We start from the raw sequence: 23,040 nt of genomic DNA, 5'->3' as shown, positions 1-23,040 counted from the left end.
TGTACACCCTGGACAGGTTACCAGTCCAGTTGCAATTAAACACATTCCCATTCACACTTAGGGACAAATTAATGTCTGGATGGCTTAGTTGACTGTGTAGGGCTGGCACATGGGAAAGCAGGGTTTATTTTTTCAGGAGGTGTGATCCAGTGTGGGTCCTTAGGCAAGAGCCTTTATGCTACTGCCCAACAATGTAGCCACAAGGGGGCCCAAGTCTAGGTTTCCCTGTGCCGGTCCCACACCTGGATAAAATACAGGGTTGTGTGTTCTGGGATTCAATCAAGAGCCTTTATGCTGTGAGGCTAAAGTCCTAACCCCTACTCCACCATGCACTGTAGCCTAAACTAAAAAGTCAATCTGGACATGTGTTCTTTATCATTTACCATACGTTTGTTGGATAAAATCTGGGTTTTACCTGCAGATAGTGCAGGAGTTCTTGGTTTCCAACCTGAATGTCTTGGGTTAACTGGGCTAATTAATCTCTCTGGAAATGTGGAGCAGTTCTGTAGAAATGAACTTATGCAGTCTTGGAGTTCTGGTAAACGCTGAACTAGCAACACCTAATAAACAACACACCTCGGTATACCTCACATTCTTGATAAACAGCTTATGAAAAGTTTTGATGGAGAGAACTTTAAAAAAATCTATGCAGTTCAGACTGCAATCTGAGGTTGTATTAAAACCTTCTGTGAAAAGTTAACAAGCTTGTGCTTGACTGAATTGGAAGGCCCTTTTATTGCATTTTATTGATTTGGTCCTGTGAGTGTTGGGGGAATTCATTTGTTGAGGGATTGGTACCTCTCCTTAACCAATACTCTTTCTCTACTTAGATTTCAAGCTTATAAACCTCTTGAATGTTGCTGTCAATACTTGTTTTGTTTTTTTTAAAGCTATTGAAGGCCCTTTTGTAAATGAAGAAACTTACTTCTTAGTATGACTCATCCAAATTTGGAGGGTTTACTTGATGTTTTACTTCAAAAATCTTCGTTAACTGAAGAATTTTTAATTGAGGATTTAAAAACGGACTTGCTTATGCATAGAGATGCCCTACCACATTTCTCTGCTTCTTCCCCTTTTTAGGTGCCAGCAAAGCCTGTGTTTTTCATCATGCTTTCCTGTCAACTGTTGGCTGGGTTAATGATTTGGGCCTTTTATCTGTGTGGGGGTGCTTTTGAATGAAGAAAAAGAATTGGGGGGAATTTTCTGCACCATTCTACTTACAGTTTATCTTCATGCTTTTTGGAGGAGATTGGTTTTAGTGCTATAAGGAAACCACCTGGTCAATTTGATTACATTTCTGATAAGGCACTTCTATGTTTAATGTTAGTTACTGTAGAAAAGCAATTGGTAAACTTTGCTATAAAGCCCCACTCTAATCACCTTTTAAGCTTTATTAAAAGCATTCTCGGTAGTCTTTTAATTATGATTATGCCGTTTTTAGCCCCCCCCCCAAAAAACTGTCGTTTTCTAGGAGATAGTTTCTGCAGAACAATAGTTCTTTTGTGGGCGGGACCATTGTAGAGTGTAGCCCCGCCTAGCCCATACTCTACGTCACATATGTTCTTTTTCAAATCACATTTCTTTTGTCTGTTCTTCATTTACAATGTTTTGTATAAAGAAAAACCCAGAAATCCGATTTGGTTCTTAATTTCCATAATAAAATGGCTCATCAGTAAAATGGCACAAAAACATGTTAAAACACGCAATTTTCATCACAGTAGGTCTTAAAGCCTTTTTAAATGTAGTAACTAAGTTTATAAACTCTTTTAAACTTGAAGTTATTTGTTGTTGCCCGTAGAAATGCCGGCACCTGCAGTGCTTTAAAAGTCTGTTGTTTGAGGTTGTATCCCCACATTTTCCTTCTGTTGAATACATGATTTATTAGTATGTTTTTGAATCAACGTGGATCTTGAAAAAAAGAAAACCCTTTGTTTTTAATGTTTGCACATGTTTTGTTTCATCTGCAGTGGAAACTGGTGTAGCTAGGCAAGCCCAAACACATGCTTCCCTCACACATTAAAATGGCCCTCCCTGGAAAATTCCTTACTGTTCGTGACATTTGGCGCTGCCTCACTGTTCTGCACAGTCACAAAGAAGCATGTGCATCATTTGAGGCCTTGCTTTAATACAAACGCTAGCATATAGAGATCAGTTCAAATGAACCTCAGACATTTCCTGTCATTTGACCTTGTCTTCATTGCTCTGCTTGAATCAAATAAAGAGATGGAGAAACCTGGTTACATAGAACTTTGTTTTGATTATAGATAAGGACACACTATATTGAGCTGTGCCATATCACAATCATTCTAAAAACTGTATGAAGTGCATAAAACCATTCCATGGTTCTCCACTCTAGATAAGTCAGTGGTACAACGGTTCTAACTGGGAAATTTAGCCTATAAAAGGGAGATGCTTGAGTTTTTTTAAAATCTTAAATGGTTTTATATAGAGCTTTTTAACCTTGCTTGAAGGCCCAAAGGCCCATTCACCCATTCACATGTTGATGGTGGCTCCACTGCCTTACAAAGGCGCCAACCTCAACCACCAGGGTTCAATGTCTCCCCCAAGGACACTTTGACACATAGACGGGCAATGTGAGAACCAAACCTGTGGTCCTCCAATCAGTGGTTGACTGCTTTACCTCTACACTGCACCACTTTATATCACAAATAGGAATTGGAAATATTTTTTTGTGGTAAAAAATTTGCATGGCACTGCATGACGATGCCCCAAACACAATAAATCAAAGTAGTACTTTTATTTTTATTTTTTCAGGACAAATTCTACTGCTGCTTAAACTGAGGAAAATGGTTCAAAATGTTTCTTAGCTCACAGATCCGGATGCTCAGCAGCTTTATGTAACCACAGATGATGCACTGAAGGCCGTTAAAACGCTGAACAAGTGGACCAGACTGCATGCTCTGTCTGCCTTCTGCAATTGAAGGCGTGTTGTTCATGTTTTCAAAGAAATTAATTCAACTTTATGCCATAAATTAATAAAAAAAAACGTTGGAGTGACAATTTTCCAATAACTCTTGTTGGTATATTTTTATTCTGATATACATGATTTCATAGGAAAAGTATTTGTCGTGTTTGTGGGATGCAGAAAAACAGCTTGTGTGCTGAAAAAAACGAAAACTTCCAGATGATCAAAATTAATAAACAGTTGAGCAAATATCTAAAATATGCAAAAATTTGAAAAATACATTGAAATAAAAAAACTACATCAGGCTGAGGTTTGCTTTACTAATTTGAAGTTATGACTTTAGGATCTTCTGAAGTGTAGATTGTGATGTGTAGGGATAATTTTTTTATCCTCTACAGGACATACTGTTCCAGAAAACCACAACAATGGGAGAGTGTACTGCACATTTCTTTTATGTTGTTAACATTTTGGTATATCCTGTCAGAGGTCCACACAGCAAATCAGCTTCCACTGAGTCACACAGGGTTTTTACGCCCTTCCTGACACAACGCTGTATTTTACCCAGGCCTGGGACCAGCACAAGAAGACCAGATTTGGATTCCCTTGTGACTACAAAGTTTGGCAATAGGGTGAAGGGTCTTGCCTAATTTTACAAAAAAATATAAAAATAAAAACAGCAAAAGTTAAATGTGAATAGATAGCTGAAAACCAGACTCTTTCATTTATAATTAAAAAAAAACTTTCAGATTTTCTATTTTGTGAACAGCAATAACTCACAATCCCAAATTCATAATCCACAACATTGCATGCTTCTATTTCCTCTTAAGTTTAAATTATGTTTTTTAAAATTCATTAAAGAATTTGGATCAAATAGTATGTTATTGGTTGAATTAGATGAAAGATGTAAATCTACAGTTTCTGCAAAAGGTGTTTGGAAACTACATCACTTTCATCCAATTGTTTTTTGCCTTACTCTTGGTCTGTTGAAGATAATCTTTTACAAATTCCAAATGTTATTTCTGTTGAATTACATTAAACGTGCAATGACATCCAGCTTTTTAAAGACAACATAGTTCACTAACCGCATTTCTCTCAAGTTAATTGGCATAATGCCTCACCACTGCACTTTCTGGATTGACCAGATTAATCCTGATTATGTTTTTTTCATGTATTAAAGCAGCCTTAGGCAGATTAAGAACGATGAACTAACTTTGACAGTGTGTCAAACTCTAACACAGACAGCAGAGTCGGTAAATGTTAATAACAAGGGCTGGAAACTCAACAGGGCTTGATATTTCATGGTTAATCTTGTACATTTATTCAGACTAAATATCTTTTGGGAACAATATCTTGTAAAACATTTCTTTTCTTCATTAGTTTAGGCATTTGAACTTTCAATGCTGCAGTTTTCAGTTACAGGAAAGGGATTTGTAATTGTTGGAATATACAAAGCGGATAGTTTGGAAACTTTAAGGATAGAGTTTGATTATTTTATTATTGATTCAGTGATGATCAAAAAGTGGACTCAATTATTTTGTTTAGTTATTTTTTTCTATTTTTTCCTTTTTATAGTCCCAATTCAACTTTATTCTTTTATTTTACGGTATATAAAATTATTCGCAGTGGTCTCCTAATTATGCTATACAGTTTTTAGCTAAAACCAAAAAGCCTATTTTGTTTTGAACAAAATATCCGGCTCTGTTTTTAAGAATTACTGAAGCTAAAGACGCAGATCCTCACGGCTTAGGAGTTGATGTGCGCAGGGATGAATAATTTTTCAAATTAAGGTAATTAGGGGGATCTGCTACCAATAGCTGCTACCACTCTGGCCTGTTTATAAGGAACATACCCCAACATTCATTTGGCGGGTCTTTCCTGACCTCTTGCTCAAGTGGAAGTGATGCTGCAGCACAACGACAAGAGACAATGAAATATTCATCTCTTTGGTAAGAGCTTCAACTGGAACACAATGGGTGACTCTCATATTCATTTTCCCTCCATTTGTTTGCAGTCTGCTCAGAGGAGCTCCGACAATGCTGACAGCTCTTATGATTTATGAGGCGGATGTTCGATCGCTGTGTTGGAGAGATAAATGGTATTGCGGCTAGTCAGCCAATAAACTGGTTCCTTTGCAGCCCCCCAACCCCCCCACGCAAATGCGCCCTTCTCCAACATGCCCTCACCATCACAGTCAGAAGCGCACCTTTTTGAGTGGTCAGTTAACTCAAAGACAAATGCGTTCCTGTGGCAACATTCTTTGTCGTCGTGATCGATTACATTCATTACCGTAGATGAGTCAGAGTTTTGGTGCCTTTTGGTCATTAGCTTCTTTTTGACCTTGAAATAGTTTTTAGAAACTGAGTTTCATTAAAGTTTGACCTCAGCTTTATTACAGGGAAAATTAGAGCATGTTTTTCTAATGTACATGCATCTTAATAATATTAGGGTCTGTATTTGGCCTGTTGGCCTTTATTTGCTTTCTTTTGTTCCCAAGTCTTTAAAAATGCAATAAAAAGGCCATCCTGCTCAATCAAGCAAGTGCTTCACTCAAGGACACTTAATGAAATTTGTAATTGGTTAGTTTTCTCCTGTGTGGCCTGTGGTTCAGTGGCCATTGAGTGTTTAACCAGAGGGTTAGATAGAGTCCTGGTTGTACCATAAAAGGGTTTTGGTATAAAACTTAAAGACAGATTAGCTGTTCAAGCTAATGGGTGAGAAAAACAAGGATTGTGGTGGGGTTCAGTTCCAACTCAATGTATCATTCTTCAATACTGAGGAGTTTCATTTTTCCCACCATCTCTTAATCTAACTGATCAGACTCTACTAAGGTTGGTCACTGTGACCTCGAAATGTCAGGGTCATGCAGCCTTCTTTCTAAATGTTTTCTTTGGAACATATCTAAAAGTGAAATAGTAGAGTTTTTCCATGACACGACCTTTTGTTTTATCAGCGTTCAGTGTTTGTGCATACATTGGTTAAAAAATGTATTTAATGCACTAGCTATAACTTCAATGTTATCCTCTAAAAAGACATGTGCCTTAAGGTCGTTGTGTAAATCCCTGTCATCTTTTAAACTAATATAGGGTTCAGTTTTACCACAAATTTCCTAAAACTATTTACTGATAGTAGCTCATCAGTACCACTTTAACCCTTGTGCTATCCTAGGCACTTTAACGTTGGGAGTTGGGTCATCTAGACCCACTAGACAGTGCTCTGAACCTTTTTTCTTCAATGATTTGGGATCTTCAGTGGTGTCCATGGATTACATGAAATCTTTCCACCTTTATCCACCTTTGTCATGGTAGGGAGAACACGTCAATGTAAGGGTGGGGTCATCTAAGATAGCACAAGAGTTACAACACTCCAAGTAAGGATTCATCACCGTGTTCTCTTCCTTGAATCCATCCATACATTCATTCATCCTTTGAACTCGCTGAATCCTTTTTGGGGTCATTGGGTTGCTGGAGTCTGCCCCAGCTACTGTTGAATGAAGGCCAGGACAAGTCACCCGTCTGTTGGAGCCTTGGGATGATTTGCAGTTACTAATCAACCTATGAATCATGTTTTCGGACTGTTAGAGGAAGCTGAAGTTCCCAGAGGAAACCCACACATGAACATCCAAACTTAACACAGAAATTGCCGAGATTTGGTTCTTCTCTCTGTGAATCCAGAGTACCAACCACTACACCACAGTGCAGCCTGGTCCTTGAGTCAGTCAAATTTCCAGTTTTTTTTTTTGCTTAATGGCCCTCACCAAACTATATTCATAATAATCATGAGTTTACTGTTGACTCCGAGATGTGGAGTTCAGCTTGTGAAACTCTAAGTTCTTTGTTCACAGTTGTCTTCACATAACCTGCAGATCATTCCTCCTCTTCTTGTAGCTTCAATCTTTGTTTTCCAACTTTTTTTTTAATCTTTGCTGTTTTCCTGCATATTTTATACAATATTTTACTTTGCCGGAGGTCTTGTAACCAAACCACTTTACTTCGTGATATGCATCACTGAGCAAAACTGCATTGCTATTTATTCACCATAATATGATTACACTTTATATAATATAGAGAAAAAAACTATTATGGCACGGCCCTAATCACATTTTACCAGGAAACTCCTGCGCTCCGGTGTTCTTCTATGAGAAGAGACAGAAGTTTTAGTTTATCAAGAGTCTATGAGCTCTATAGATGCTAGTTAAAAACCAAAGATCCTTCCCTGCAATTCTTCAATTTTTTGAAAAATTATAAATGTATTGAACTGTTTAAGTCCCTGCTACCACAAATATTAATACATGTCAACAAAGCGTGAAGCTGTGTAGAGGTTAGTTGACTGAGTTATGAAATACAGTTTGCACAGCAGAAAGATGAGTTTCCCAGATTTCAGCACAAAGGGAAATAAATGCAAAGAATAACCATGCCTAACTTGTAACATCTTGTTGCTTTTCTAATGGGTGATTGATCAATGGTCTCCTGTTTTTGTTGCATGTGTACATCACCTGATGAGAGAGCAAAACAAAAATTCTGACGAGGGCGTTTGCGTGCAGCGATGGGCGAATAAGCCACAGTGCAGCTGTGTCCGTGTTTGGAAAAGTGAGAGCAGGGTGAGAGGCTGAGAAACACCGAGCCAAAAAGAGAGTCTGTTTGCTGCCACAAAATTACATAAATGCATTGGAAACGCCGCAATGGTCGGACTCGGTTCGGCTACAGCTCATCTTCTTTACAAAAAAACGGCAAGTTACATAATTGATTTAATCCAGATCAAATATTTAATCATTTTTAAAAAAAAAAATGAAATGAACAGATAAAGCCTGAAGGGTTTATGAACATCATTAACCTGTCTGCTCACAAATTGTTTTGACGAAGCAAAACCTAGGTAGAAAATCTCCATCTATGAAGATTCAGAGCTAAAATTAATCAAATGTGGAAGCAGAAGACAGCTTGTGGGTTCAGCTAAAAATGAAAAATGTGAGCAGCTTCTAGCTGCAGGTGTACAACATCTCTCCGAGCGTAATTAATTAATTGAATTGAAACACGTGTTCAGACTCTAGGCAATGAGGATTGGTGGATTGGAACAACAATTGAATGGTTGGTCCCGTCACAAGCCTGCAGCTGCAGAACTCACCCGAGTGCGACGGAAACGCATTCATGAATTCTTTTCTGGAGGCTCACTCACTGTCTCTTTCCCTCATCTCGTTTGTGCAACATCTATCGATTCTTCCTTTCTATTTTTACAGAATAAACACTTTCCTGAACCCGTACCAATGCATACGTAAGAATAAAACATTGCTTTTTTTCCCCCACTCATCCGACTCTATCCTTGTGTTTTCGCGGCTACGTGAATCAGCCCTAGCAGAGTTTATGCTTTGTCTGTCCGTGTGTCGCACGTAATATCTCAGACATGGCTGACTGGACCTCTAAAGCACTTTAAGCAATGATGTGTTTTATCGTTGCATGTTGGGATTTACAAAAGCCTGTGGCCATAATAGGAAAGAGAGATTTTCACTCCATGTGCATTCCCTTTCCCAGCATTTTGCTCTATAGACGTCTTTGCTGTACACCTTCTGAATTGGCGTTCTGGTAATAACAACCACATATGAGTTAAGTACAACAATTTACTGTAAATTCTCGGCTTTCTATTTTACTTGTAGATTGATGCCTTTAGGACAGCGGTGGGTAATTATTTTAACTCGCGGGCCACATTGGGTTCTAAAATTGGATAGAAAGGCCGGACCACCAGCAGATATGTGGAGTGAACATGATATAACATGGAATGTAGAGGAAAACATTTGGATTGAAAAGGATATTCTAAAACAGAATATTCTAGAGTTTTTAGTTTAAAACTTTTGTTCCAATTTTTAGATCTCTTTTTTCTTGTGAAGCCCTTTGGTACCTTCAAGGAGTTGTAAAGTGCTGAATGAATAAAGTTTCATTCATTCATCATCCTTTTAATCAAATAAATAACATTATTTATGAGTTAAAATAATGATCAAATAACACTCTATGATTTTCAAAGACAAAAATTCAGGAAAAATATACTGACACATTAAAAAAAACAATAAATAGTGGATCCTCTCCCGTCATAATCCTAATAAAGACTTTGAGGGCTGCAGCTCTGCGCAGTTGTGCTGTGTCCTGTTTCTCATCCAGTAATCATGAAAAAGCCAATTTCTATGTCTTCTGCTGCAGCTACGCATATATCTGCGTTACCTTTTCACCAGTACAGAGTTCCCTCGTTTATTGCAGGAGTTTCTAAAAATAACCCTTGATCAGTGAAATCCACTGAGTCTGATTACAGACGTTTATGGCAGAAAAACTCCTCACTGCCTAAATACTCTTTTCTCAGACAGACATGAACATTTTCACCCTTTTCTCTATTGTTTAAATTCTCAAACCTTCATAGAAATGAGGTCCAGGATCTTAGAATGAAAACAAAGATCTGATCGCGATCAAAGATTTCTGTAGATCTGAAGAGCTCCTCGTTTCAGGAGTTTACTGAAATCAGAGCAGAAAGACCAAGGTGAGGGGATGTGCAGTCATGGATGCAAAAATGAAACAATCAGAGGTTCTAAGCTTCAGTTGGAGAGCCGGAAAAAAACGTCTGCTTCCTGAACATCTTGACACTATGCTTTGAGATCACAGAGGAATAAAGGTGCACATGTGGCGCATCAGCTGCAACAAGCAGGCTCCTCATGGTCTAAAACGAATGCAAACATTTAAATAAACTAACTGGAAAGAAAGAAGAGTGAGGACGAAGATTTCTCAGTCGAATGAACGATCTGAAAGGTCATATTAGTTTTTTAGACGTGTTACATTTCCACGGCACACAGGGAAATACCTCCTCACCCTCAGCACCATGGCTCTGAATTATTTTTACCTTTTGAATGTGAAGCAGAAGCATTTAAACAAGAACTTGTTAAACTACTTCAGATAAGCCTGGCAGGTCCCGGAGGGTTGGAGACATTTTGCTTTAAATATAAGTGGCACTGCCCTTTAAGCTACTGACTCATCAACATTTTATCGATGAATCACTGAGTTCACATCACTGCCTTCGCCGTGTTCCTTCCTTCTCTTGCAGACTTGCGCTTCAGCACTTTGTTGCATTTGATGTTTGTGTCCTCTTCAGCAGGTGGAAATTCTGATGTTTTGCACCAAATTTCACGGCTAAAACATGGATAGGTGCAAATTCCAGAGCATCAGACCCAAAAAAAAAACCCACTCAAGCTCGGTGAACAGGCTGTGTGAATGCCAAACCATGGCTGGCTGCTTGAGTCTCTGTGAGGTCGACAGCTCTGTGAAGATTAGGAGGAAGCGCATCAAATGAATGAGAATGAATGAAAGAAGAAATGAGGGAGAGGAGAAAGCTGATGGCTCAGGAAACCTGCTGCATTACACTCGCTTTAAGAGAATTATCTGGGCCGGGGCTGAAAGAGGACACGAACACACACAAAAGCCACCCTGACTGAAAGCCTTCTTCAGGTAAATTAGTCAAATTTACCATAGTTTATATATTTTGGCATGCTTGTATACACGCTTCTTTGCTGACTTGTGTCGCCACTCTTTAAAAAAGTAAATAAATATTGAGGCCAGTTGATGGATCATTTACAAAACTGCTTCACCGAAATTAGGACACCATTAGATTAAATATTAACTAATTTGTCAACAACTGTTTTAAGACTTTGAATTTTGAAAAAATGTTTTCCACTACCTCACAATTTTATTTTGACCGGTTCAATGGGACAATAAGGGACGGACAGTAAGGGAACACCTTGCGTTTTTCTTTCACAGTTCTATTCCGATATATAAAAGACTTGGTATCATATAATTTTGGCTGTGCACAAAACACAATTATTAATTGTTCCTTCATGATCAATTTTAAATGATTGGCACTTCTTGAATTTAAAATGACACTGCCCATACATCACTACCAAATCTGAGTCCCTGATTGGTCAAAGTTCAGCTGGTTTACCTTTTTTTTTTGTACATAGAGCCCAAAAATGGGCATAAAATCATTTTGAATGTTGGAGCACAAAAACGCACACATACACTTGCATTTCAGTAGACTTTTCATTAAAAGTGTTCGCTTGTACAAGCGTTGGTGAAGCTGGTATGAGTGTGTCATAAGGGATGGACAGTAGGCGATTGACCAATAGGAGGTCAGTAATGCATTAGACATCTTGACAGTGAGGGCCTAAAACTTTAGAGTTGACATTGATAGCCAGCCAGCCAGTAAGGGAACCGTAAAACTGGTAATTTGTGAGCTGTACTGTGATTCTTTAGTAGTTATTGGAGCTGAGTTTTTCCAAAGTCTGTAGGCGATTCAAAGCACGTTTGATTAAAAAAGAGATTTACACCAATCTGAAACCAAATAAGACGATGATTGATTCTCTCCACATCCTAGGAGACAGAGACTGAACGTAGAGCGGTTAAACTCTGATTGGAGGATCAAAGGTTCAGTTTATACCTTACCCGCCCATATGTCAAAGTGTCCTTGGGCATGACACTGAACCCCGCATTGGTTTTGGTGGACGAGGTTGGTGTCAGTGTTCGTCACCCGAGCAGCTGCAACAGCCGTCAATGTGTGTGTGTGTGTGTGTGTGTGTGAATGGGACTGACTGTAAAGCACGCTGGGCCTTAAATCATGCCATTTAACATTTATTGGGCAAATAGTTAATGTATCTTGTAACATTAGTTTGTGTTAAGTTGTAATTGGAGGCCACACAACAAAGCTCAATGCCTGAACTTTCCTTTTGACACAGAAGTTCAGTTCAAGATGTTGTTTTATTATACTTCTTATTTATTAAATCAAATGGGATTTAATGCTCTCTTTTGACACAACTAACATAATCTCTTATGAAGATTATCTTGAATTTGGTCTAAAATTGGACCAGATGATCCTGTCTGAGAGTTTTACTTCAGCCAGAGTGGTGACAGGCAAACCCACATGTTTCAACCTTACGTTCTCACACGGACAACATCTCAAGCTGGGCAGAACCGGTCTTTTGTCACGATTTGTATCAACAGTCAAACTGTGGATTGCAATTCTTTTGAATTAACTGTAAAGTTCATTGCTGGTGGTGCAGTAGATCCCAACTCTGTGGTGGATGGAGCTGTTGTAAAGACAGCTCAGGGTGGGGCTTGGTCTGGAAAATGAAGCTGTCTGAAAACGGTCATTGTTGCAGACATGTGGCACAACAGCAACACGACTTCCTGCTTCCTCCCTCTTTGGGGTTTCCATGCGTACGGTGGCATCGTCCGTCCTGTAGCACATTAGTTCCTCTTTGAACACATGCTTGGTAATTGGAACAATGAGTCGCTTGGCTTCACACACCCAGGTCATGCGCAGTTCTTCATCTGACAAACCTTTAATCATAAAAGGAGGTCTTTGACTCATTTTTTCTCCCAAAGGTAAGAATGTGAATTGCTGGATGTTAGGAGAACAAAGCTCTGCTCACTGACGTGTGTGCAAACAACCAAGAGCTTCAAGTAAACAGTTTAGTCCCAGGTGAAGCACTTAGCTTTTAGAAAACCTACTGATACTAAAAATATAACTTGGTTTTCTTTGGGATTTGGTGCAGTGAGAGTTTAGAACAACTCTTGTTTCATTTGATCACATATGGATAGAAGAATGTATCTACTGAGGGTTGGTGAAATTGAGTTTCTAGCTCAAACCTGTGTTGAGGATTTGAAATGTGCAAATAATCATTTCTTTGTGAAATTGTTTTGTTGTTGTTGTTGTTGTTCCGTGAATCTCTTTGGTTACCTCACCTGTTCAGGAGTAATCAGCAGACAGGAGTGTGTTGTCACACTCGTCCACTGCTGTCAGGCATTGTTATTAACAAGGTTCAGTGGATTGCCATGGTGACGCACAAGGTCGTGAAATCCAGCGAAAGTATTCTGATTGAAAGTTTTGAAATAAAAGGAAATACCAACACTTCTGCAACTTTAACTATTTTTTTTCCCAGCAAAAACATCAAGTTTTCAGTTGGAACGAACAAATTATGGATGGATCACTTGATAGTACATGGAGACTGGTCAGGTTTTTCTTTTAAATTCAATTTAAAGGGAGGAGCTTGTTTGTTTGGGTTTATAAGTGGTGGAAAATTAAGAGTTCATGCTTTAACCCTGCAGGCTATACAAGATGTTGGCCAACTGAACCCATCTGCCACATTTTCCCAAGCGCACACCATGCCGATTTGCACCCGCTGAATTTAAGTCGAGTCAGCTTTCTGTATGGACGTTTTCCTTGTGTTCCTCTGTTTAAATTAAACTTTGAAACAGACCGGCCATGCCGTGATGTGGTTGAACCACTTTTTTATGTCCCGTCGGCACAAAACCAAAGGCAGGAAGAGTCTCTGAAAGAGCAACATCAGAAACTGAAGCCAAAAGGCGGGCCACAAATTCTAGTTCTGGTGCCACACACCGGCTAAAGGAGGCCCTGCTGCAGACAATAAACGCAGCGGCAAAATGAAGACCATCGCACGCCGCTTCTGATGTCCACTTGCCTCAAAGCAGAACACACAGACCCTGTTAATGCTATTGGCAGACAGTATGCATGTATGTACATGTGCGCACAGTTTTGTCTTTGCAGCCAGAGCGGGGTCACAATGCAAGTGATGTGCTCAGTCAAGTGGAAGTGACCTCTTTTAATGCAGCAGTTGTGTTTAGTTCCTTTTAATGAGGGGCTCTGTCTGACTCATGATGTATAGAATGTAGACAAGCTGAAGGGTTGATCAGCCTCGCCACATCTCTGTGCATCACTGTGTGTGCGTAATGTGTAATCTGTGTCAAAGTCGCTCATGTCAAGCAACTCTCCATCATTTCTGATGATCCCACGGTGACAGAGTTTCCTCCTTTTCTCTCTGGAAGTCCACGTTGAGTGTTTTAAGATAAAGAAAGCGCTGTATGACAAAGAGTTGAAGGAGGGAATAATGAAACCTGCAGGAGGTAAGTTCAAGGAGTTCTCGACTTAGGCAGCTTATTTATGTCATACAATGTCATTAATAAAAGAAGGACCACTTACTATTCTATCGACTAGCTTTACAGGTTGTATGGTTTATTGTTGGCATAAGAATATATTTTTTTGGTGATTTTTGTTTTTGTCATATTTTCCATCTGTGGTCTACTTTAGTTTCCCGTCAGGTTTCATCCTAAACGCGTTTCTGTCTTGTGTTCTTGTAAGACGCGCCGGGCTGTCAGAAATGTCAAAAAAAGTGACAGGATTTCCTGAACAAGCAAGAAGAACCGATGCTTTAGGGAAAAACACGGCGTGAAGAGAGATGGTGTCAGAAGTATAAGACAGCAAAATTAGTTTAAAAAAAAAGGCTCTAAAAGTAGAACTCATTTTGCTGTTCATATTTATATTTAATAGTAAATGTATTTGTTTCCATCTCTGAATTTGAAATTGGTTATTTATGTCTAATTTGATCCTCTTAAACTACCATTTTAGTAGCCAGAAATGACTTGCTGACCATGTCTGCCGTCTTGTTCATTTCTCAACTCTGGTTTTTTCCATCTGCTCTGGTGTCCCAAGCAGCTTTGCTGAATGTGTTTCGTCAATTTCAAAGATGCTTTGAAGCACAATTTGGAGTAGGTGAGAATGAGTCAGCCTCACTGATCTCCATCCAAACCCATGACGTCACTTTTTTTTTGGGTGGTAAACAGCATCAACTGTCAGGCCATCTGCAGCAGGACTCTGAAGTGTACTGAAGCTTCCTGTAGTCACCTTGGGCTTTCAGAGCTTAATCTGGCTCGTCACTTTGACCTTTGACAGCTTGAAGAGTTGCCGCAATCATTTTAGTCTTCCACCGCGTTAAGAAATCTGATTCTGCAAGAAAGAATAAGAGATATTAAGGCGGTAATTACTGTAAACAGGTCTCCTGGAGCGGGAATAAAAGCTATCATTTTGCACATTGAGGTGGAAGTAAGTCATGAATAATTGAAGGAGATTTTCACCTTCTGTCTTCTTCTGTCATTTATCATTAACTTCAGTCAAAGGCTCTTGTTTGTTCTGCAATGATGTGTTTTCCTGGATAATGTTGTGCTCATTTACCATAAATAATTTTATTTTGGCACTTAAAAAAATGACTAGTATATCAGTAACAAAGTTTCTACTCTTTTATTTTAGAGGCTAGAGCTAATCTACTGCCTGAAAATCGAATGACCATTTTCTTCCTCGTAAATGGTGTAATTGTGCTGTTTTGAAAGGTTTATTTAACTTAAAGCAGGCTCCCCCGGGAGCAGAAGAAATGTTTTGTGTGACTTTCATAAATGAAGAGGCCACACGATGAGCAAAGCTTGTCTGAAAGTAAAGCGCGATAGCAGAAACTTGAGCTTTTCATTAATGAGTCCTTAACTGTAAATTGCTCGGCCATCGTTATCTTTAATTTATCTCAATTGACATCTGCGGATGTGTTGGCTGCTTGTGTGGAAACTGCTGCAGCAGTGAGAAAGAATGCAGAGCCTGTGGAAAAACAAATAACCCTGAATCAGGAGCTGCTTTCAATAAGAATTGTCTGCAGGACGGCAAAACGGCTGTCAGGACGGGCGGGTATAATGCGACTCTCTGCAACAGCATGCAGCAAAGAAAAGGTCAACTCAGGTTCTGATTCTCACATACAGAAGGACTTACAGACAGTGGCTGCTTTACAATGCACAACATTACAATTAAAGAGCTGCTGTCACCATAGGCTGTGTTTATTTTTGTTCCGAATGTGGGAGGCGAAACCAAATTCCCAGAGGAGAAAGTAACTGTGCTTGCTCTTAAAGTCAAAGTGAGGCATTCACCTTATGTAGATTAGCTGTGGTGTAAGATAATGTCCTTAGAGACCAGTGTGTGTGTGGTCGTAGTACCAGCCATCCACGTCTGATTTGTCGAATACACATAGCATAACACGTAATGTAGGTTTTGGACAACTGAGAGCAGAGGTCAAGCAGTTGTCTGTTGATTTGAAGATGACAGGTTTGGTTCCCACTTTGCTTGCCTGTCTTGGGGCGTCTTTGGGCAAGACGCTGAACCCCGCATTGCTCCTTGTGGTCTGGTTAGTGCCTTGTATGGAAGCTCTGCCACAGTCAAGCACTTTGTTGAAATTACCCTCATAGCTAGATATGGGCTGTCTTTGGGCAAAAATTTTGGCTGGTGGCCCACACAAAATAGCAAGGTTGTAGACGGCTCTGTGACCATGTAGAGTGAAAATGTTCATACACATTTTTTTTCTGCGGGCATGCTGCTAGGGACAGGTCATACCAAACACCTATACAACACTCAAGGGTAAAGTAAAGGCAAAGTAGGCAAGACGCAGCTGTGTCGTACAGATGTTCTACCCATTCCTTTTGACTGTGCGAGGTGCCCTTCACTGCTGTTCACATTAGTACATGCTACTTGTGTGCACCGTGCAGGTTCATCAATGTTTTGCCTGCATACATCCTATAGGGTAGTTCAGACTAATAGTTTACTACAATTAGTTTGACTAGTAATACAGTAGGCATAAGACTGCACAACCGGTACATCAGAAGTGTGTTTCACAACACACTTAACACACGCACGGCAATATAACTTTCTTTTTTTAATGACGATTCAAGGGAACTGCAAGACACACACCTGCACTTCCATTCTCTCTACCCTCCTTGGGTCCAGACGACCCAAAGACTTGCAGCAATGATACGCATCAACACCCATACAGGTACACACAGCTGTTCCTTAATTGAAGGTAGAAAGGTTCTGCATAAGTATACATCATTTAGGATTCAGAGTCAGGTATAGTAGCCCTGGTTTGAAGTAAACTGAAGCAGATTTTCTGACATTAATACCAACTTCTGGACATTCTTTTGTCTGATCACTTGTCCTTCCATTACATTTAGCAGTTCCAAATCTTTGCAAAGAAAAAGTAATTCACAGAACAGCTGGGACATTCTGTTCACCAAAGTTAAAAAAAGAGAGTTTTTTCTTTATTTGGTATTTACAGACTTCACATGCTAGAAATGTCAAGTGGAGTGGTGGTTTTTTGGGGTTTTGATGGTTTTGTCCCGTTTGATTTTGGCTCTGTGATGCATAAGTAACTGTCACACACATGGATTCATTTGAAGGAAGCGGTAGACAGACAGCGTTTTCTTTCATCTCATCAAGTCACTAGTCTGCCAAAGGACACACCAGTGGGCCTGTACACCCACTCTACAGGCCTTTTTCTTTAATTGATGTGCCAGATGTTTGTGGTGTGAAGCCATTCTGTTTGTGAATGCAGTGTGAGTTTAGGCTCTAGGCGTCTAATTAGTCTAGTGAGGATTTTGAAGTTTTTTTTTTTTTTATCTTCTTGGATTTCAGATGAAAAATTCACACATACAGAACCCCTTCAATGATAGGAACCGTATGTGCGATATTGTGCATTTTAGTGTCACAATGCCCTTCATCTGTGTGTGAACGGTCTCTAAACCTCCTGTGGTTTCTGGGTCTGACATGGCTGTGGGTCATTTGGGTTGTGGCGTATCAAACTTGGATGTCTGCCATGTTTCCTTAGCCGTTATTACAGTACGATGGAGCACACGCTTTTTGGAGGGAATGCTGCGGCTCTTGCCACAGGAGGGTTTCTTGGTTCTTAAGTGGATTTTGCAGATCCAGTAACATTATTATTAATACATTTGACTAATCTAAACAGTATGATTATATGAGCAATGAGAGGCTTATATTTTCAGCAGCATTAATATTTTCTTACCATCAGATATTTTTAATGGAGCAGTCTGCTAACATTGTGGAGCCGGTTTAGCTCGTGCTGGTTTGCGGTGCCTTCCGTCCGTGAAACCAGGGTTCGACTCCGGGCTGCTCCCTGTTCCCTTCTCTACCTCTGTGCCGGTCCCAAGCCCAGTTTGAGAAGGTTGCGTCAGGAAGGGCATCCGGCGTAAAACATTGCCAAGTTTACCATGCGACTTGTTCGCTGTGGCGACCCCTGATGGGAAAAGCCGAATGAGAAAGAAGTCTGCTAACATTGTGCTATCATGGTGTACAAATAGAAAACCCCAAAATTCCAAGGTTGGTAGATTGGAGACTTATAATTCAGTCTAATATTCTTGTGGACATTTTTCAAAGCTGCTTTATCTCCCTTTTGGGACCATCTGGTTGCTGGAGTCTATCCCAACCACTGTTGGGCGAAGGCAGGGTACAACCTAGACAGGTCATTAGTCCATTGCAAGGCCACAACCACACACACTCACAACTCTGGACAATTTATATTTATCAATCATCTATGGAACATGTTTATGGACTGTGAGGAAAAAGTTGGAAATGCATGCATGCTTGCGGAAAACATGGAAACTTCACATACAAAGGTCCCTGCTGATAATAAAATCGGAACCTTCTCGTTTTGAAGTGAGAGCGCTAACCAATAACCACACTAAATTAACTGATGTTGTCAAGGGTAACGGTTGTTGAGTACAGTACAGACCAAAAGTTTGGGCACACTTTCTCAATGAGAAAGCTTATCACAAGGCCCCACAGATGTGTGACAGTGAGGCCCAATATCTGTCCTGTAGGTCCTCCAATGGATCGGGATGCCATTTGAAGTTTGTGCTCAGTCTCAGATAAAACCATCTTTTTATTTTGTTTTGGCACTTTGCTTGTGTATGTTGTAATGCATCAGTCCACTGAATGTAACCATGTCGCACCAGAACAGCCCAACACCACAGATCTATTCACACTTGGGTTGAAGCGACTGGTAATCGTCACTGTCAATATTGAAAAATGTTTTTTTCTCTATTAGTTTAGCACCAACAACTAAAGTCATCATTGTCAAAATAACTGTGACCAATGGATTAATTAAAAAAAATAACTGAAAGGTAAAAGAACAAATAAGATCATTACATGCAGTTTTTATTCACAATCATTGCAATGCAATTTCACGGCAGAAATGTTGTGGGATGTGCGTCCAGATGAGCGTGTCCAGCCATTTGATGGCTTCACTTATGTCAGCGCCATGAATCCTAGAGCTCTGTTTGTGACCATTCCCTCATATTTTCTCCTTTCAACTTAGATGGAAAAGAAAGTCTGAGACAATTGATTTAATGTATTTAGAAGCGTGCCACTCTTTTAGTCCATACCAACCATGCCTTTTTCACCTTTGCAGCTTCTTTCTTCCTGTGTCCACAACCGTGCCATGGCATTACTAATGTGAAGAGACAACAGGGCAGCACCTGCCACCTTTTCCGTCCACCCTTTAGAAGGAGACATTTGGTACAAAAAGCTGCTTGCTGCCACTCCCTTTTAGCAGGGTTGTGGGGCTTCAGCGTGGTTGACATGCTGCACAAGGCGGGGTCAGCAGGATGGCGGCAAGTGGTTTCCTACACCCTGCTGCAGCGAACCTCAAAGTTACATTGAGTCTAAAGCATTTTTTTCCCCCATGTTCTCCTCCAAGTGTGTCTTCTAAGGTGAATTGCTAAAAATGCAGTATATTCTGGGATTATTATTGAAGTTGATTTTATTTAAAAAATAATAAAAAAAACGGGAAAGCGCTTCTTGTGATTTGTTTATTAGATTGCAGGTAAAAAGAATTGTTTAAAAATGGATGATTCAAAATGTTTTAAATACAAGAATTTGTAGACACACTCAGATGAAAATTGTGTTTTTGGTGTTTATATCATGTTCTTGGGGCCTTTTTCTGATGATGAGGAACGTATACAAAGAAAATTAAGCAAAAAATTTCCTTTTTGAAAAATTTTTTATTCAAATTGTTGTGAATCGGGAGCAAACAGAAATATGCAGTTTAAAAAAAAAAAGAAATTACCATGGATTGCCCACAAGCTCTCTGATGTATCCACTTGCAGACAAACAGATCCATGAACGCCTTCATTTTCTTCGCCGGAGCAGGAATCTGGATCAAAACTGTCCAGCTGGATGGCTCCAATAATGCTCGCCATTTTTGTAACACCGATATTGTTAGGCTAGGGTTGTCGGGGCCTGTTAGCTAGTGTAAATGGGGAGCCCCTAGCAACGGAGAAGGGAAGAGGGCATGGGATTGCTCCATGCCCACAAGTCTGAGGCAAATTTCTAAATTCGCTTTGCAGAAATATGTTCTAGAAAATTACACTTTTTCTTGTTGTTGTTGTTGTTGTTGTTTTTTTGGCTATACTGAATAATCAGAATTAAAAGATCACTGGGGACTATTTGAAAATAGTTCAAAAGATTATAAGAATGTCTCTTTGACAGTAAAAACGTTAATAAAATGTATTTAATGACTGAATTCAGTAAAACATTAGTTTTAAAAACTTGATAGAAAGTGCAAAGGTCAATGCAGTGACAGTTTCAGATCAAAATAAATCTTACTCTTACAGACAGAATACCATAAAATCAATGCTCCCTGTAGCTTTTTTTTGTGTTGTGTTATAAGCATCCTAACACTAATCTACATGTGTTTTCCTCCAGGTGCAGTATCTGGAGTTGACTGAAGATATCTGGTAAAAAACAACAACCGCTGGTTCCAACTTAAAACACGTTCCAAAAGGTGAGTCGTCTTGGTCATTTCAGTTTGTGACTTGGCAATGCTTTAACTCTTCAACACCGGAGATGTCGCCGCTGAAACCTAAACAACACACGCTCTTTGACATATTGTAACTCTTGAACCTGATTGAAGCTGATTCTGACGCGGAGAAAAGGTTTGCATAATAGAGCAAAGCCGATTTTTCTCCTCTGTAGCATCGGCTGATCCTCGTGGTTTGCACGAGCTCTTCACTGCTAAAAGGTTTTGCTTATCAGCGCAAAGCTGCCCTTCACTTCAAAATCCGTTGGCATTACATCAGTTGCGTCTTCGGTTGAAGATTTACGGTAGTTTCAAGAAGGTCAACCCTGGATCTAAAGCTCCGGTGGTGAAGGGTTAAGTCATAAATTTATATATTTTTAATCACAGATTGATGGATTTGTGTTAAAACTTTTAGAAAAGTTATTTGGATCAACAATTATTTGGATCCAAAAGCATTTTGTATGGATACCCTGGACTGGTGAGTCAGCAAAAACTGGTCACTTTGAACACAAATTCTAAGTCTGCTGTATGAAGGAGTACACCAGCTTGGAAACAGTCCAGTCAGAGGCTAACAGTCAGTCAGAAAGCAGCTTCATGTTCAGCAGGAGGCAGATTTCATAAGCAACGCTGCAGCTTGTGTGATGCTAGCAGCGGGTTCTGCTTTGTGACGCCGCACTTCTCCATCTGCAGTTTCTTGCTCCCCTTTTTCATCCCTTGTTTTTTAAGGGCACAGCTCATGCTGCGTGTTTCCATCAGAGCGACAATTTTTAGACGGCGAGAATTACCAGGGGATCCTGAACCGCTCCTTGATATCTGTGTGTCTCTGTTCTCCCAAAGGCTTTGTTTTTAACAGACTGTCAGAAGCTTGACGTCTTTTCTGGAGATAATTAATAACAGGGTGGGGTGGGGGGGGGGGGTATGGCTTTACGGATCGAACACGGACGCTGTTGCTTGGCGTCAGTTTCCTGGACAAGGAGCTCGGAAAGAAAAAACCTTTTATCTTTGTAAAATGTTGCACAATTTGGGTAACTTGGGATAAGAACAAAGCAAATGAATGTTTGAGCTGATGAATGTTTAATGTCACAGATGTAAAAATCCCGTCACTTCATTGAAGCCAAAGCTGCATGACGCTGCAGATGATGGGCTCCTCAAACCTGAATAATTCTTTTTAAAAAATGTTAATTCTTCTCCTTTCCTAAAAGCCACATTTCCTTAACCACAATATATACCTTCATGTTTCAACCCCAAACACACACATTTCACTGCAGAGCAAAGCATCGTTTCTACAGCCTGTTTTTGTTTAAAGGATAACCTGTACTATCTGTCCTGTACCAATTTCTAATTTAGGTTAAAGGCAATCATTGCTCCCAGGTATGGATCTGTACAGTAAAAATAAATACGAAACAAAGAGATTTCAATGTTTAAAGGGACAGAGACATTTTATCATTAACACTGAAAGTTTTTAATATTTGATATTAAACATGCTGGAATATTTGTAATGATATAAAACAGCGTTAGACATATTTTTCCCTTACTAACCAGCGCCTGGCTCAGAAAATGCCTTTTTTAGTTTTGCATGAGAAGTTAGAGAATGGACGTTTTCCAACTTTTTTGGATTTGAGATTCTTTAGATTCACACCGTTTTTGGTTTCATTACTATTATCTGGTCTTCTGGATGGATAGTTGGCGCTGCTCTGCGCCAACTATTTGTAGACACACAAATTCAATGTCACCAAAGTCCAATTTTTCAAGTGTAGAGTTTCCCATTCCACAGCGGACAAAAAGTTGCTTGTTTGATTGAATTAAAGTTCAGGTGAACCTTTAGAAAAGCCAAACAGAGCTGGTCGGAAAAATGTATAAAAAAGAAAATTAACTGAATCCAAACGGTCTTACTAGATGCAAGATTGTTTCAAGAAATTCATAAATGAATCGTTCCTAAAAGGATTTTTTGTTTTTTATGGAAAATAAAGTTTGTTTTAATGTTAGAAAAATATTTTATTAAAGGAAGTTTCTATCTTTAAACATCAGTCACATGTAAATGTTTTTTTCAAAACCATACAAATATGTTTCGAAATAGAAATATGGAAAGGATAATGACCGATCAGAAATTAACGCACGCAATTTCTGATAATGCAGTTTGAAGGTCATTAACCCGCTTATACAATAGTCACTTACGATAGAAATAAATATTCCATCTGTTTTTAGTACTTTGTTCTTGCTATTTTTTTGGTTTAGGTCGCTTTTTTCACAAAAAGTGGACCATTTGATACGTGGTAAGGTTCGTTGTCACGGTAACATGACGACACGCTGAGTCGGCACCGACCTCGACTGCAGCGGCAAAGGAAAGCGATGTATATGCTGGTTGTCACAAAGGGTTAAATAAAGCATCTGTTCAGAGAGAAAGTTCACCTCTTACCGCTGGTTTTTGTCCAGATGATGAAACAAAAGATTGTTTTAAAGAATCCAGCGCAGTGATACAGAATATTTAAGCTAGGTGACTGGAACTACTTTTTTTATAAAAATAAAAAACAAATATAATCGACAAAAAGGAAAATCCTATAAAGTCATAAAGGTGTCAATCTAAAGTGAATCAGATCATGGATTTGGTTGGGACTCACAT

General features: G+C 39.5%; 1 protein-coding gene across 1 annotated transcript in view; it reads left to right on the top strand.

Annotated features, from left to right (window-relative positions):
• adarb1b (adenosine deaminase RNA specific B1b) overlaps positions 1-23,040 on the top strand; it is a 132,627-nt gene that overhangs the window by 27,294 nt on the left and 82,293 nt on the right. Inside the window, exon 2 of the mRNA XM_023951137.2 lies at positions 20,327-20,405. The gene's annotated coding sequence lies outside the window, so the exon portion shown is untranslated. The remainder of the gene's footprint in view (positions 1-20,326; positions 20,406-23,040) is intronic.

Source organism: Oryzias latipes, chromosome 21 (genome assembly GCF_053564925.1).
Source record: "Oryzias latipes strain Hd-rR chromosome 21, Olatipes_Hd-rR_3.1".
In the NCBI taxonomy this organism is placed as follows: Eukaryota; Metazoa; Chordata; class Actinopteri; order Beloniformes; family Adrianichthyidae; genus Oryzias; species Oryzias latipes.
The sequence above is the reverse complement of the archived record's forward strand: the minus strand, read 5'-3'. Positions and strand labels throughout refer to the sequence as shown.